The sequence below is a fragment of the Abrus precatorius genome, unplaced genomic scaffold (assembly GCF_003935025.1).
Source record: "Abrus precatorius isolate BTA unplaced genomic scaffold, Abrus_2018 Scaffold3, whole genome shotgun sequence".
Classification (NCBI taxonomy): Eukaryota; Viridiplantae; Streptophyta; class Magnoliopsida; order Fabales; family Fabaceae; genus Abrus; species Abrus precatorius.
The window spans coordinates 11715543-11733525 of NW_020874373.1; the positions used below are offsets into that span (position 1 = coordinate 11715543).

The following is a 17983-nucleotide window of genomic DNA, read 5'->3' on the forward strand; positions in this document are numbered from 1 at the left end:
TGCAACCTAGGGGTATTAATTAAGGAAGAGATTCCGATTAATCAACTGAGGGTTAGGAATCATTATCCTTGAGAAAAGTATTGATTTAATTTGGAATTTCCTGCAGCGATAAGGGTTTGGAACTAAGTAGTTGAAGAAGAATTTCAGTTATTTGGACACTTAGGGGGATTTACAGTCTAGATACTTGCCTTTTTACATTGAATACCTTTAGTCATAATTTTCTATAATTTATTTTCACTAGAATATCTGTTCCTTTTAATTTATTATTCTTTTACTTTTAGCAATTTCATCAACAAGATTTATTTTTCATATTTATTAATAATTACGCAATTAAGGAAAAGTTTCTTAATAACAGTCCCTGTGGATACGACACTTGGTACTTTAATTTAAATTTTAATAATATTACTTCGACAACGAGTACACTTGCCCAGTGATTCAATTTTTACACACCAAGTTTTTGGCGCCGTTGCCGGGGACTATTTAATTAGGATTCCCTTGATTTTGTATTTACTAATTTTATCTATTCTTGAATTAACTTATCTATTTTTACTTTCATTCTTTTTAGGAGCTGATTTTTCTGGTGTATGATCAGAACCCGTTCTACTGCACTGTCTGAAGAACTATTTGAATTTTACCCAGAGATCGAAAGAACTTTGCAAAAAATTCAGAAAGAGAGGCGACTGCTAGTACAGAAGGAAAACGCACAAACCCACATGAAAGGAATGGCAAACAACGAAGATCAACCAAGGACCATGTCCGATTATGCTCGTCCATCATTAACTGGGACAGAATCTAGCATTGTCCGTCCGGATGTGCAGGGAAATTTTGAAATAAAGTCCAATGTTATTCAAATGGTTTAGCAGTTTGTTCAATTTGATGGGTTACAAGATGAAGACCCAAACGCTCACATCACTAATTTTCTGGAGATATGTGATACTTTCAAGATTAATGGAGCTACTGATGATGCAATCCGCTTGAGGCTATTCTCATTTTCTCTCAGAAGCAGAGCAAAGCAATGGTTGAACTCTCTCCCGCGAGGATCTATCACTTCATGGGAGGCTATGACAGAAAAATTCTTGGCAAAATATTTTCCTCCCGCTAAAACTGCCAAGATGAGGAATGATATCTCTTCCTTCTACCAGTTAGAGAAAGAGACGTTATACGACACGTGGGAGAGGTTCAAGGAATTGTTGCGAAAATGCCCACATCATGGGATTCCGGACTGGCTTCAAGTGCAAACCTTCTACAATGGATTGAACCCAGCCACAAGACAAATGATAGATGCTGCAGCTGGGGGCACTTTGAATAGCAAGACACCAAGGGCTGCACAAGAACTGTTTGAAGAAATGGCAATGAACAGCTATCAATGGAGCTCCACTTGATCCAAACCTGTAAAATCTGCGGGGATCTATAGTCTTGATGTAGTGACATCCTTGGCAATGCAAGTTGAAGCCTTAGGGAAGAAGATTGATGGTTTATCTGTTAACCATCCAGCTGCTCTAGTGATGAGATGTGATGTTTGTGGAGGAGACCACCCTAATCATGAATGTCGAGCTACTCAGGAAGAACATGCCAATGTGATAGGAAACAGACCACCGTACCAAAATTACAATGGCATGAATAATCGAGGCTGGAGGAACTATGCAAACCCACCGTGGAACAACAACCAACAGCCAATGCGGAACAACACACCCTCAGGGTTTCAACAAGCTCCACATCAACCACCACCCCCAACTGAAAAGAAGTCAAACCTTGAGGAGCTGATGACCAAATTCATTCAAACATCAGAATCTCGGTTTTAATCCACTGTGACAGCATTAAGAAATCAACAAGCATCAATCCATAATCTGGAAAATCAGTTGGGTCAAATCTCTAGACTCCTCTCAGAAAGACCCCAAGGGAGCCTACCTAGCAATACTGAAACAAATCTTAAGGAGCAGGTGAAGGCAGTAACATTAAGGAATGGCAAAACATTACAAGAAAAGGGAAAGCAAGATGCAGAAAAAGCTACAATTGAAGAGGAAGATAAAGTTCAAGAGGAAACTGTAGAAAAATCACCTACATTGAAAGAATTCATACCTCCACTCCCCTACCCAGCTAGATTGAAGAAGGACAGGGACGATGAACAATTTGGTAAATTTCTTTCCTTATTTCGTCAGCTTCATATAAATTTACTGTTTGTTGATGCTTTAGCACAGATACCCAAATACGCCAAATTTCTGAAGGATTTACTATCAAACAAGAAGATTCTGGAAGAGTTGGCCACGGTAACACTTAATGAAGAATGCTCAGCAATCCTACAGAACAAGATGCCCGAGAAATTAAAGGATCCAAGGAGTTTTACTCTTCCTTGTCTCATTGGTAGATTGATAGTTGATAGGGCCTTAGCTGATTTAGGTGCTAGCATTAATTTGATGCCATATTCTGTTTTTAAGAAATTAGGTTTGGGAGAACCTAGACCAACTAGGTTGAGTATTCAACTAGCTGATAGGTCAATTAAATATCATAGGGGTATCATTGAGGATGTGCTTGTAAAAGTGGACAAATTTATTTTTCCTGTCGATTTTGTGATTCTTGATATGGATGAGGACACTGAGGTCCCCTTAATCTTAGGTCGTCCATTCCTAGCTACTGCAAAAGCCATAATTGATGTGAGTGATGGGAAGTTAATTTTGAGGGTTGGAGACGAAGAAGTAACTTTCAAAATTCCTGAAGTGATGAAAAAATCCCTGAAACAAGATTATTCATGTTTTTTCATTAATGTAATTGATAACCTTGTTTCTGATTTTACATAGGAATTCTTGATCTCAGACCCGTTGGAGAGAAACTTGATATAGGAAGAAGGAACAGATAATATGGGCATGCTAACTCAAGAACAGTGGTATCATCTAGAAGCCACTAAACCATTATTGAGAAAGAGGAATTTTAAAGCTCTGGAACAAAATTCAGAGGAGTAGCCCAGCCCATCCACTAACAAACCACCAGAAGTAGAACTGAAAGTTCTACCTGAACATCTGGAGTATGCTTTCTTGGAAGACGGTTGCAACTTACCTGTCATCATTGCTTCGAAACTAACACAAGAACAAAAAGGCCAGCTACTAAATGTGCTCCAAGAGCACAAGAAAGCAATAGCATGGAGAATCTCTGACATTAGAGGGATTAGTCCTTTTTTTTGCACTCACAAAATTTTGATGGAGTCTGACTTTAAGGCAGTAGTGCAACCACAAAGAAGACTAAACCCAAACATGAAAGAAGTGGTGAAAACGGAAGTGATCAAGCTACTGGATGCCAGAATGATCTATCCCATCTCAGACAGTCCGTGGGTGAGCCCGGTGCAAGTCGTTCCAAAGAAAGGGGGGATGACTGTAGTTCCTAATGAGAAAAATGAGTTGGTCCCTACTAGAACTGTCACTGAGTGGAGGGTGTGTATTGATTACCGAAAGTTGAATGACGCAACGAGGAAAGACCACTTCCCTCTCCCATTCATTGACCAAATGCTCGAGCGTCTCTCAGGCCATATGTTTTATTGCTTCCTGGATGGCCTCTCCGGATACTTTCAAATTCCAATAGCACCAGAGGATCAAGAGAAAACTACCTTCACATGCCCATACGGAACATTTGCTTATCGCCGGATGCCATTCGGATTATGTAATGCACCGGCAACTTTTCAACGGTGTATGATGGCTATATTCGACGAGATGGTAGAGGATATCATGGAGATATTCATGGATGACTTTTCAGTCTTCGGTGATTCATTCTCCCATTGCCTACAGAATTTGTCAAGAGTGCTTCAAAGATGTGAAGAAACTAATTTGGTGCTTAATTGGGAGAAATGTTATTTTATGGTACAAGAAGGCATTGTACTTGGTCATAAAATCTCCTGCAAGGGAATTGAGGTGGATAAAGCAAAAATTGACACAATCAAAAAGCTACCACCCCCTACATCTGTCAAAGCAATTCGGAGCTTCTTAGGCCACGCAGGCTTCTACAGGAGGTTTATCAAGGACTTCTCAAAAATCACCAAACCTCTGACCAAGCTCTTAGAAAAGGAGAACTCCTTTAATTTTGATGAGGAGTGCTTAAGTGCTTTTGAGTTACTAAAGGGAAAGCTGACCGAAGCCCCTATTTTATGCGGTCCAGATTGGAATTATCCATTTGAATTAATGTGCGATGCAAGCGACTATGCTGTGGGAGCTGTGCTTGGCCAGAGAAAAGACAAGCATTTTCAACCTATTTATTATGCGAGCAAGACCTTAACAAGTTCGCAAGAGAATTATACTACGACAGAAAAAGAATTATTAGCTGTGGTGTTTGCGTTTGATAAATTTTGCCAATATTTAATTCTATCTAAAGTGATAGTATATACAGATCATTCTGCATTGCGTTATTTGCTAAATAAAAGTGATGCAAAGCCGAGACTAATGAGATGGGTCTTGTTACTGCAGGAATTTGACTTGGAAATCAAGGATAAAAAGGGTTCAGAGAATTTAGCGACTGATCACTTGTCAAGGTTGGAGAATCCCAACATAGAGAAATTGGAAGAAGGAAGCATCAATGACAAGTTTCCGGAAGAACATCTATACAATGTGGTAACTGCTTCCGATTTTTCTTTACCATGGTTTGCGGATTTTGCTAATTATTTGGTTGCTAAGGTTCTACCACAAGAATTTTCAAGTCAACAAAAGAAAAAATTCTTTTCTGACTTGAAATACTACATTTGGGAGGACCCATATTTGTTTCGAATTTGTGCAGACCAGGTTATTAGAAGATGTGTGCCACACTCCGAAGGATGGAAAATTCTAAGACACTGTCACACTGGCCTTGCTGGAGGACATCATTCTGGGACTAGGATAGCTAAAAAGGTGCTAGATTCTGGATTTTACTGGCCCTCTATCTTTAAAGATGCCCACAGGTATGTTAAGTTGTGCGATAATTGCCAGAGGACAGGTAATATCTCTCAAAGGAATGAAATGCCTCAAAATTACATCTTAACGTGTGAAATTTTTGATGTTTGGGGGATCAATTTTATGGGACCCTTTCCTAGTTCAAAAGGGAATAAATATATTTTAGTGGCTATTGATTATTTGTCAAAATGGGTAGAGGCACAAGCATTACCTAATAATGATGCAAGAGTAGTCACTAGGTTCCTCAAAAAGTTGTTTTCATGATTTGGCACACCAAGAGCTTTAATAAGTGATAGGGGTACATATTTCTGCAATACACAACTAGAAAAAGTTTTGAATAAATATGGAGTCACCCATATTGCTACCCCTTATCATCCTCAAACGAGTGGCCAAGTTGAGGTAGCTAATAGGGAGTTAAAAAGAGTATTAGAAAAGACAGTAGAAAGGAATAGGAAAGATTGGGCTGACAAATTAGATGATGCCTTGTGGGCTATCAGGACAGCTTTTAAAACTCCCATAGGCACTACACCATATAGACTTGTATTTGGAAAGGCCTGTCATCTCCCAGTTGAATTAGAACATAAGGCATTCTGGGCAATTAAATCTCTGAATATGGATCTTGATCATGCAGGAAACCAACGATTGATGCAATCGAATGAGTTGGAAGAGTGGCGTATGAAGGCCTACGAAAACTCCAGGATCTACAAGGAGATGATGAAAGTATATCATGATAGGAAAATCAAGGGAGGTAACAATTCAAAAAGGGTGATTTAGTACTGTTATATAATTCTCGCCTCAAATTATTCCCAGGTAAACTCAAATCCCGTTGGTCAGGGCCTTTTACGGTGCATGAAGTGTTTCCTTATGGTACAGTAGAATTAACACATCAGGAGAAAGGAAACTTTAAGGTAAATGGACACAGACTAAAACAGTACCAGGAGGTCAAATTCAAACATTTGAGAATGAGGAGTTCAAACTCCTCCATGTTGAATATTGAATCACATTGAGTAGTTTAGGTTAGGTAGATTTAGTTTGTTTTAATCTGGTTAATTATTTGTTTAGGTTAGAAAGTTTTAGTTTACTATAATTTAGTTGGTGTTTGGTTCAATTGTTTCCAATTATTCGTAATCATAATAATAATAATGAAAAAAATATATATATAAAAAAATAAAAAAATAAAAAATTTAATTAAGGAAAATAATAAAAGAGAGAGGGCAGTGAGATACACGGTCAACTACACGGCCATGTACATGGCCGTGTACTTTTGTTTCATGACAATTCTGCTGTGCAGAGATGTACACGGTTAGATACACGTCCGTGTATCCAACCGTGTACTCAGCCAAAGTTGGGCAAGGATTTACACGCCTAAGATACACGCCCATGTCGATTTCATCTATCTTGTACAGAGATATACACGGTCAAATACACGATCGTGTATCCAACCGTGTACATGCCCAGTTTCGTGATCTTTTTTAAAAAATTCAATGGGCCGAGATCTACACGCCCAAATACACGGCCGTGTATCTGGCGCGATAATCCCCTTTGTTTTAATTTCCCGCGCTGCACCTCTGTTTTATAAACCCTGTTTTAAATCTCCTTCAAAACCTAGGTTTCCCCCTTCCCCCCCTCTGTTTCTGGTTCAATACTCCTTCTCCTCTGCAAACCCCACGCCCTCCCCTTTTCTCCTCCTTCCTTCATAACAGAAAAAGAATTCTGCAATCCTTCCCCATCCATCTACACGCCCAGTTTTTCTGCAACTACCATGGCTGATGGGTCTTCCTCCAGAGCACCAAGAAGAGGCAAGGAGCAAGTGAGGAAACGTCCTCGTCCCCAGACTGAGCGCCCACCACAACCCCCTCTATCCCAGCTGCTCCAATTCAACGCCCCTGCTCATCTGACAAGGTACGATAAGTTGAAAACAAGGGTTTTGGGTCAGAGCAAATACATTGATTGGGAGGTTCTACAACATTACAATTTGGTTGATGAAGTGAGAGAATTGATAGGAGTAGGACATTGGGAAGTTCTGTTTTCTATTATTGAGCCTACTTATAAAGAACTCACTTTAGAATTCCTCACTACCTTAGTTGTTGAACGTAATTTTTCGGGTTGGAACTATGAAGATTCCATTCAATTCAGAATGATGAATACCATGTACAAGATGAGCTATTCTGAATTCTCCTTCCGAATAGGTCTTTACACAGCTGATTTTGTACTCACTGAAGAGTACCGAAACCTTGCTCATATTCCCCTTTTAGGTTGCTCGAATAAAGACTTCTGGCGGAGGATTAGCACTGCTGAGAAAGATTGGAATCCTGCTCGCTCGAAGGCCTCCGCATTAAGGAACCCGGCTTGGAGATATATACATGCCCTGTTAGCTCACACTCTCACTGGGAGAGGTCACAGTTTCGGGGTCGTGGGTACAAAGGATCTAGAATATCTGCGGAGCATGATTTTATTTCTTCTAAATTGTCGTTATTTAAAAATTATTTGATTGTCAAATAATTCTAATTACTAAATATTTCTTTTACTATTTTTTAACTTATATATATATATATTATCAAAATATTTTTATTAATGAAAAATTTAAATGTCATATAAAAATTAAAATTTTTTGAAAGTAAGCATTTGTCATTTTATTCTATCTACTCATTGATATTAAAATTTTAATTAAAAATATTTATTTATACTGAATTTACTTTAATTTACTGATTGTTATAAAATTAAATATTGTTTTCATAAAGTCAAAGTAATTACTAATATATATATATATATATATATATATATATATATATATTATTCAAATAAAGTTTTCATTTTATTAATAAAAATTATAAAATTAAAATAAATAAGTTCTAATGAGACCTATAAAAATAAGCTTATGTGAATAATTTTATAATATAATTTTAAGAATATAAAATAAATTTAAAATATCAAGACATTGTAAATACGTTTAATTTTACAAAATGCGCGCGGTGAATGGGAAAATATGCATGTATTTCTATCTTTTATTTTTAAATATTTTTTTTTTTTTGTTGAGGTCTAAAATAATAGAATAAAGTATGGTGTAATTAATTTGTTATTTAAAGTTAACCGTTGGAAGCATTTTCCCGCTCCTTTGTCTCACCTCCTAAAGTTCTTACAGAACTTACAGCTAATCTTTCCCTCTCATTTGTCTCACCTCCCAAAGTTCTTACAGAACTTAAAGCTAATGTGGGAAGCATCTTTCCCTCTCGTTTGGCATCCACCAGGCTTCAACAGAACTTAAAGCTAACCGTTGGAAGCATCTTTTCCTCTCGTTTGGCACCCATCACAAGGGTTCAACGGTGTGCAGGGGAAGGAAAGCAAGAACGGGAGGCTAGGGAGGAGTTCTTCAACGGTGCACAGTGTCTGTTATTTGGCAAAAGATATTAACCAGTTGCAGAATCTTGATACATTCCCTCGTTTTGAACTTGAACTGATTACAAGGAGGTAGACAAGATTCCATCAAGTATACTACTGAGCGTCCTTCCCATAAATATGTACATCTTGTGTCAGTTTTTCTATCACGATTCTCTTCCAATTTCCTAATTCAGAATTGCTGGTAACTTATTCTATAAAACTTAAAAGAGATGGTATTGATTGCTTTTTCTATGAAATTATATTTCAATAATAGGCTTCGTATATTCTGAGATGCCTGCAATGAATTTTCATGTTCCTGTGTTGTTGCAATGCACTGTTGAGCATAGTATTGGATTCTCTGAAATTCTATAATCTCAGCTAACACAAGTATGCATCAAAACCTCATTGGCATTGCTGAGCACTTTGGTTGATTGAAAAAAAATTGTTCATTACTCAATGAATATGCTGATTGTGAATTTTGGACTTGCATAAATTCTTATCCCAAGTAAAAAGCCGTGAGGATTTGGACCCAAACACTACAATTTTCGTTTCTTGTGTGCTTAGCCCTCATTTAAAGATTCACTCTAGAACTTGACATGTTTCTTAATTGAGACTGCAATTAACATGTTGGCACATGCATGATTGAGGCCTTTTTTTTTTCTTTTAAACTACTTGACCATAATGACCACCCTTACATGAAAATCATTTGCTAGCCCTTTTGAGCCTCTTACCATTCCTTTCTTCTTGAACTCAATACAAGCCTCAAGTGAAAAACCCATGTGTCCCTTATCATTGAGGATTGATGGATATAGGTTACAGCTTTTGAATTAAGTTTGTGGTTGTAAATTCACAGCTTCAGAAAAAGCAAATCTCTTAAAGTTGGGGTTGGGGAACAAACAATACTTGTGGGATATAAGGATTACTTGCCTCAAAAAAAAAAAAAAAAGATTGAAAGAAAAAGAAAAGAAAAAAAAAAAGAAAAGGAAAGAAAAAAAAAAGGAAAAAATGAAGAAAAAATGATGAAGCAAGAGGCAATGAAAAGAAAAACGACAGAAAAAACAAAAAAAGTCCAACAAAGGGTGCAGTACAAAGAAAAAACAATAGCAGCAATAAAGATGATGCAAACTGTGTGAAAGGTTGAAAGTAATTAGACTTTTATCTTCATGAACTTAACTCATCATCCTATATCCGTTGATCTCCTCTGATTTAGCTACATTCATCCACATTATCCACCTTGACCCTAACCCCATTACATTATAACCCTAACAAAAGTCCTCATGACATGTGTTTGCATGTGCATAGGCGGTGGAGATCTTAGAATATTATCAAGCCTATGGTAGTGGATCTTAACATGAGCTGGCAATTGAGAGCAAACACTATCCTTAAACACTCAGGAGTGAGAGTGAAACACTAATTCTGGAAAGGAATGTGATTTGAGTTTATGTTTTTCCATTTGAAGCTATTGCACATTTCATTTTTGTAAATGGTTCAACTTGGATTCAAGAAATCACTGTGTGAGGTGTTTTCAATGTGTGATTTGTGTGACACTTGTTTGAATTTGGGGATCCAATACTAGCTGATCTTTTGTAGAAAAAAGTTGGAAACATGAAATTTCATTGCATAAGCAACTCCTATATTATTCCATGATATAATCTTATTAATTTGGAAAGGCTAATGTAGTGTGTATAAAAATTGTATTACAAATTGAAGAACCTGTTAACGAAAGCAAAAGAACAAATAAGTAATAAAACTAAAATGAAATATGTATTTTCAATTGCACAATAATTGCTTATGGAGGGATTCATTTTGGTTCTCCTTACTGGCTACAAAGAAAATATAACTTTGCAATTTGAACCAACCAGTTATATCTTTAAATTATGTTATTGTTATAAACGTGTCAAATTATCTTTTTAATATTTCTATTTGTACTGATTTCATACTAATTTTTCAGGGAATGAGATGGATTGTTATCCCAAATTTGTTCACGTCAAAATCAAATAAGTTCCTGTATATTTACTGCACCAGGGTATACATTTGTCATTAATTTGTTATATACTTTTAATAAAACTGTTAGGCTCAGAGTGACATTCTTTACCTAATTTTTCAATAATTAATATTTAATTTTATACTTAATTATTCATAAATATTTAACTTTATATCAAACCTCCCTCCACATGATAATTTTTTGCAACTTATTGAATCAAATAAAAGGAAGTTATAGATCTGACCTTGCTTCATTTTACCACAGTTTGACAATGTTTATGATTCCATCAATAATAAAATGGGAAATAAATCACAACATGTGCAGAATCAAGGTAATGTTAGCTGTTTTTGCATAACACAGTAAAACTGAAACACATAAAAGAAGAAAATCAATAAAGACCTGTGATGTCTAAAGAAAAGAAAGTCATTGCTTAATTTCTTTGATGATCTTATGCAAATCTGATATGTTCTGGTTTACTGAAATATTTAAGCATTTGATGATGCTTTCTCATTTCCCTGCATGAAAAAAGAAACAGCATTGTGTTATTTTCCGTTAAATGGGTAATTGTTTGGCTACAGTTCCTGTTATAGCAATATTTGATTCCTAGAATAAATTATCTTTTGCAACTTGATTTTCAAATAGGAGGTGTGATTTGATGACTTGCAATAGTATGTTAGAAATATATGGGGATTTAAACTGCTAGAAACTTGTTATTTTTTAAATTTCTGAGAAAAAGATTGTGCGGATTTAAAACTTGTAATTCTTGAACCATATCTCGGCTGTTTTAAATTGCTAGTAACTACTTAATCAGTTACGGGATTGCCGCCAAGCAGGTATGTACAAGTCACTTGTGCATTTCTGTCTCATGTTTTTCTCCAATGCATGCAAATGAAACATGATGGCCAAACTTATTTCACTCTGACACTCTTGCTCTCTCTTTCTTTCCTTTGACAGGCTCAATTGCTTTTGCACAGTCTCTCTTGAGGTTCAAGTGTTTAGTAGTTCGCACTCTTAGAGCTCTATTTCAGTCAGTAAACACTTGATTTTGTTCAGCAATCTCTCACTCTGATTTCACTGATTTTGTTTTGATGGTTTTTGTAGACAATTTCAATTTTGTTCTCTGAGGCTGAATATTTCGTTTTGCAAAGCTAATTGCATCCCTTGTAATCTCTCTCCAGTGTTAAGCTTTTTACACCATTGGACTCTCCACTTTTGTTCATATGCACCGGTTGGAATGTCCACTGTTGGTTCTATGTAAAAATCAACAAAATGACCAGGGAAGAATGATCAAATCAACTAGATATAGTGTTAAGTATTTTCTTGCTCGATTTATTCCTGTTTTTTTTTGTGAGCTTCTTTTTCGTGTCCAAATTCATGATTTTTGTTGTTAACGATGGTATACGTGTATCATATGATAAATTAGTGTTTTCTCATGCTTCTTGTGGGTAATCTTTCATGTTAGTATGCTTACCACAGTTAGTAAATTTTCTGCTCATAACTTGTTTGAAAAAAAAGAATGCATATCACTTTTTGCTGTAACATGATTGCAACATGACATGAATTTATAAAGTAACAGTGACAATGGTGAATTGGGTGTAGTTGGTTTTTGTTAGCTATATTCAAATACAATAGATCCTCTGAACTTTCTTTTACCCCTGTAAATTGTATTGTGGTGGATAATAATCTTATTAATTATGAAAGACTAACACGGTGGGTATAAAAGATGTATTATGTAACAATCCTAGATTAATACTAGTGACTTTTCTGACTTATAAATGAAATTAGAGAATTTGTGAGTGAAATTTTTTTTTCAACTTTCTTTTCTCCTCCCCTTATTTTATTTTCTCTGCCTGTGTCCTTTCCCCTTTGCATAACACAATAAAACTGAAACACATAAAAGAAGAAAATCAATAAAGACCTGTGATGTCTAAAGAAAAGAAAGTCATTGCTTAATTTCTTTGATGATCTTATGCAAATCTGATATGTTCTGGTTTAGTGAAATATTTAAGCATTTGATGATGCTTTCTCATTTCCCTACATGAAAAAAGAAACAGCACTGTGTTATTTTCCCTTAAATGGGTAATTGTTTGGTTACAATTCCTGTCATAGCAATATTTGATTCCTAGAATAAATTATCTTTTTGCAACTTAATTTTCAAATAGGAGGTGTGATTTGATGACTTGCGATAGTATGTTACAAATTTATGGGGATTAAAACGGCTAGAAACTTGTTATTTTTTAAATTTCTGAGAAAAAGATTGTGCAGATTTAAAACTTATAATTCTTGAACCAGATCTTGGCTGTTTTAAATTGCTAGTAACTACTTAATCATTTATGGGATTGCTGCCAAGCAGGTATGTACAAGTCACTTGTGCATTTCTATCTCTCATGTTTTTCTCCAATCCATGCAAATGAAACGTGATGGCCAAACTTATTTTACTCTGACACTCTTGCTCTCTCTTTCTTTCCTTTGACAGGCTCAATTGCTTTCGCATAATCTCTCTTGAGGTTGAAGTGTTTAGTAGTTCGCACTTAGAGCTCCATTTCAGTGGGTAAACAATTGATTTTGTTCAGCAATTTCTCACTCTGATTTCACTGATTTTGTTTTGATGGTTTTTGTAGACAATTTCAATTTTGTTCTCTGAGGCTGAATATTTCGTTTTGCAAAGCTAATTGCATCCCTTGTAATCTCTCTCCACTATTAAGCTTTTTACACCATTGGACTCTCCACTTTTGTTCATATGCACTGGTTGGAATGTCCACGGTACAAAATGACCAGGGATAACTTCAGGAATTATGACAATAGACTGTTCATGTTAATATCTAAGTTCTTTTCATAGGTTTAGCTGAAACTTGAGGATTAATCTTGATGGAACAACAATCAGTATAATTGTGCCTTGTCAATATGAATAAAGAAGGATCACACTGTAGTGTCTTTTACATGGTGCTGAGATAAAATTGCAAGATTTGGGTAGAATTTTTGAACGAAATAACATAATGCTAGTTTATTGAACGACTTAATGAGGATGCCCTATGTAGACAACACTCCCTAACACGGCTATTTCAAGATTTCCCCGTCTATCTGATTGGTATCAAACAAAGAATTGAAATTTTATTGAATCTTCTCTGAATAAGAGAAGAGAATAGGACACAATGCAACACCCTCCCACTGGAATTTCGAGAGTTCCAGTCTCTCCCTTCAATATCTGATTTCTCCCAAGATACCCTCCCTCCCTTTGAAATTAACTATTTATAGAGCATGAAACAAAATACAGTTATAACTAATACAGTTATGACTGCCAATTCAAATCCTCTGCCGCTGTACTATTCTTAGGCTTCCTCTGATAAACCTTCACTAAAGGTGGAAGGAAGGAAATGCCTCTTGCATCCTCGCATTCTGAATTGTCCTCCTCCCTCCCATTCATACCCTCCATTTCTTCCAACAACATCACTTTTAACTGTTTATTTTTACAAATATGGTTTGGCCCATATTTTTCCTCACATCTAAAACACTCTCCCTTTCTTATTTTCTCTTGCATTTTTGCATTGGACACCCTTTTGAAATCACCATCCCGTCCTCTAAATCCAGACCCACTTCCATTACTACCAGCAGATGATGCAGCTGAAACTACTTCAGCATGTGTTCCTCCCGCTCCCTGTTTCTGCCCTGTATCCATAGTCACCGTACGAGAAAAAGAGGATGGTCTATAACACCTCCCCTGCTTCCCTATGGCCTCAATTCCATTCTTCATCACCGCTGCATTCTTTTGATCAATCATCAACGTTTTCTTCATCATTGCTGATAGATTTGGAGATTCATACAATTTCACCTCAGCTCCAATTTCTTCTTTCAAGTCATTGACAAATATATCCATCAAATGTTCCTGTCCTACCCCACTCAGCATTTCTGCGAACTTCTCGAATTGAGAAACAAATTCCTCCACCGTGCCTTTTTGCCTCAAAGCCAATAAAGCTGCAAAAGGACTATGTACCAAAGATTTTGGTCCAGCTGATTCTTTCTGATGTTCTTCTTGTCGTATGCTAGACTGTTGCCATTTGTTTGGATTCTGATTCCCACTCACTGTTTACACCAATTTCTCTGTCATCTCCCGACTCTCCTCCAATTTCTTTATTCAAGCATCTTGGATTTCCTTTCTTGATTCTTGAAATGAATGATTCAATTTGGTTCTCCTTACTAGCCATGGATTTGAAACAACCAATTATATCCTGAATAATGTATTATTATTATTATTATAAACGTGTGCAAATTATTTGTTTAATATTTGTATATCTACTAGTTTCTTACTAATTTTGCAGGGAAGGAGATGCACCCTTATTCTAAATTTGTTCATGTACAAATCAAATAAGTTCCTGTATATTTACTGCACCTAGGTAGACATTTGTCATTAATTTATTGTATACTTTTAATAAAATTGTTCTCCTCAGAGTGTCACATTCTCTACCTTCATTTTTCTGTAATTAATATTTGATTCTATGTTTAGTTATTAATAAATATATAGCTTTATGTTAAACCTCCCTCCACATAATAAATTTTGTGCAACTTATTAAATCAAATAAGAGGAATGCTAGCAACGAACTGTCTAATACACCCTCTGTATCACACTCTCTCTGCTATCTAACCCAGGTGTTGCTTTTCTTTCTCCTGACAATAATTACTTGTTTCCTTGTAATGAATTGGATTATTTATCCAAAATATGTCATTTCTGAATGTAAAAGCACAAATGTCACCTTAAAATCACAACCTTACATGGTTCAGGAGAACTCAACAAATCATGAGTTGAGTTCCAACATTACAATTAAACTTATATATTTTCACGAGATTTCAGTTAGTTCTAACTCCCCCAAATCTCATTGTATTTTTAGTGTTTAAAGTTTGTTTTTCATTTCTGGTAGCTACTTAACTTATATGAAGATAAGCATGGGCTGGCATATTTTCATCCAAATGTGCCAGAGGTAGCATCTCGATGTTAACTGTTACGTAAAGATTAGTGCTTTAGGGTAATTGCTGAAATACTAATTGCATTTTTGGCGCAAGCTTTATGCATCCGTGTAAGAACTCGCATATATTTCTCTTTTTGAAATTCATATTAAATTTAAATTGCTTGTCATATTTTACTGTTTTATCTTTATTTTTTATCCCTTTTCATTTGCTGTGGCTAAAAAACAACATATAAGCTTTAATTTTTTATATATCTCTTTTCTGCTCTCTTAAGCATTATGGGAAGAATGATCAAATTAACTAGATATAGTGTTAAGTATTTTCCTGCTCGATTTATTCCCATTTTTTCTTTTTTGAGAGCTTCTTTTTCTTGTCCAAATTCATGATTTTTGTTTTAGATGATGGTATGCGTGTATCATATGATAAATCAGTGTTTTCTCATGCTTCTTGTGGGTAATCTTTCATGTTTGTTGCTTACCACAGTTAATAAATTTTCTGCTCATAACTTGTTTGAAAACAAAAGAATCCATATTCAAATACTTGAAATGAGTGATTCAATTTGGTTCTCCTTGCTAGCCATGGATTTGAAACAACCAATTATATCCTGAATAATGTATTATTATTATTATTATAAACATGTGCAAATTATTTGTTTAATATTTGTATATCTACTAGTTTCTTACTAATCTTGCAGGGAAGGAGATGCACCCTTATTGTAAATTTGTTCATGTACAAATCAAATAAGTTCCTGTATATTTACTGCACCTAGGTAGAGATTTGTCATTAATTTATTATATACTTTTAATAAAATTGTTCAGCTTAGAGAGACATTCTTTACCTAATTTTTTCAATAATTAATATTTGATTTTATACTTTATTATTTAAGTTTATGTTAAACCTCCCTCCACATGATAAATTTTTGCAACTTATTGAATCAAATAAAAGGAAGTTATCGATCTGCATGAAAAAAGAAACAGCAATGTGTTATTTTCCATTATAATTGTTAGGCTACAATTCCTGTTATAGCAATATTTGATTCCTAGAATAAATTATCTTTTGCAACTTGATTTTCAAAGAGGAGGTATGATTTGCTGACTTGCCATAGTATGTTAGAAATTTATGGGGATTTAAACTGCTAGAAACTTGTTATTTTTTAAATTTCTGAGAAAAAGATTGTGCGGATTTAAAACTTATAATTCTTGAACCATATCTTGGCTGTTTTAAATTGCTAGTAACTCCTTAATCATTTACGGGATTGCCGCCAAGCAAGTACAAGTCACTTGTGCATTTCTGTCTCTTATGTTTTTCTCCAATGCATGCAAATGAAACATGATGGCCAAACTTATTTCACTCTAACACTCTTGCTCTCTCTTTCTTTCCTTTGACAGGATCTGATATGTTCTGGTTTAGTGAAATATTTAAGCATTTTATGATGCTTTCTCATTTCCCTGCATGAAAAAAGAAACAGCATTGTGTTATTTTCCGTTAAATGGGTAATTGTTTGGCTACAGTTCCTCTTATAGCAATATTTGATTCCTAGAATAAATTATCTTTTGCAACTTGATTTTCAAATAGGAGGTGTGATTTGATGACTTAAATAGTATGTTAGAAATTTAGGGGATTTAAACTCCTAGAAACTTGTTATTTTTTAAATTTCTGAGAAAAAGATTGTGCGGATTTAAAACTTATAATTCTTGAACCATATCTTGGCTGTTTTAAATTGCTAGTAACTACTTAATCATTTATGGGATTGCCGCCAGGTATGTACAAGTCACTTGTGCATTTCTGTCTCTCATGTTTTTATCCAATGCATGCAAATGAAACATGATGGCCAAACTTATTTCACTCTAACACTTGCTCTCTCTTTCTTTCCTTTGACAGGCTCATTTGCTTCGCATAATCTCTCTCGAGGTTCAAGTGTTTCGTAGTTCGCACTCTTAGAGCCCTATTTCAGTCAGTAAACACTTGATTTTGTTCAGCAATCTCTCACTCAGATTTCACTGATTTTGTTTTGATAGTTTTTGCAGACAAGTTCAATTTTGTTCTCTAAGTGAATTGTTTTTTTCATCTTTCTTTTCTCCTCCCTTTATTTTATTTTGTTCAGCAATCTCTAACTCAGATTTCACTGTGATAGTAATAATAAAAGGTTTGGAAGGGTATATGTGAGAAAGAGAAATAGGGTGGGACCAGGGTATCACTCCTTTGTTATGCAGTGAATTTATACGTATGTGCGCTAACTGTCAGGAGAGAGAAAATAAATCCGGATATATTGTGGGGTAACGAGACTGAGAGGGTGGCCCTGAGCACCTCGAATAGCTCAAGATAGGTTACTGTGCATTCTTCTTTTCTGCTGTATTTGCGGACTGATTCATCTTTATTTCCGTGCAATACTACATATTTCAGTACACTGCGTTGTACTTATTTCTTCTATTATATCAAATTGATTCTTATCAATTTGGTATCAAAGTACGTCATTCCTGGGGTTGTGCATGGTACTGACGCGAGGGAAAATGGAGAATTGTATGGATGCTTTAGAACAGCGGTTCGGAGGCATGGAAACGGCCATGGCTGAGATGCTCCATAAGATGAACGAGCTTACCATTCGTACGCGCCGACGCAGAGCACCTAGTCGAAGACGAGGCGATGGCGATGTCACTGATGATGAAGCGACACCCCCCGACGTTCGCGATCACAGTCGGTACGAAGTGGGAGTTTGACGGCGATCTATAGAGGAGGAGGACGTAAAATGGAGATTCCA

The 17983-nt window shown here is 35.6% G+C and overlaps 1 non-coding gene across 1 annotated transcript; it reads right to left on the reverse strand.

The window, feature by feature from the left end:
* Window positions 1-1109: 1109 nt before the first annotated feature.
* On the reverse strand, window positions 1110-1216 carry LOC113864024. Its single transcript, XR_003504632.1, has one exon. It is a non-coding gene; the product is annotated as a small nucleolar RNA R71 (small nucleolar RNA).
* Window positions 1217-17983: the final 16767 nt, after the last annotated feature.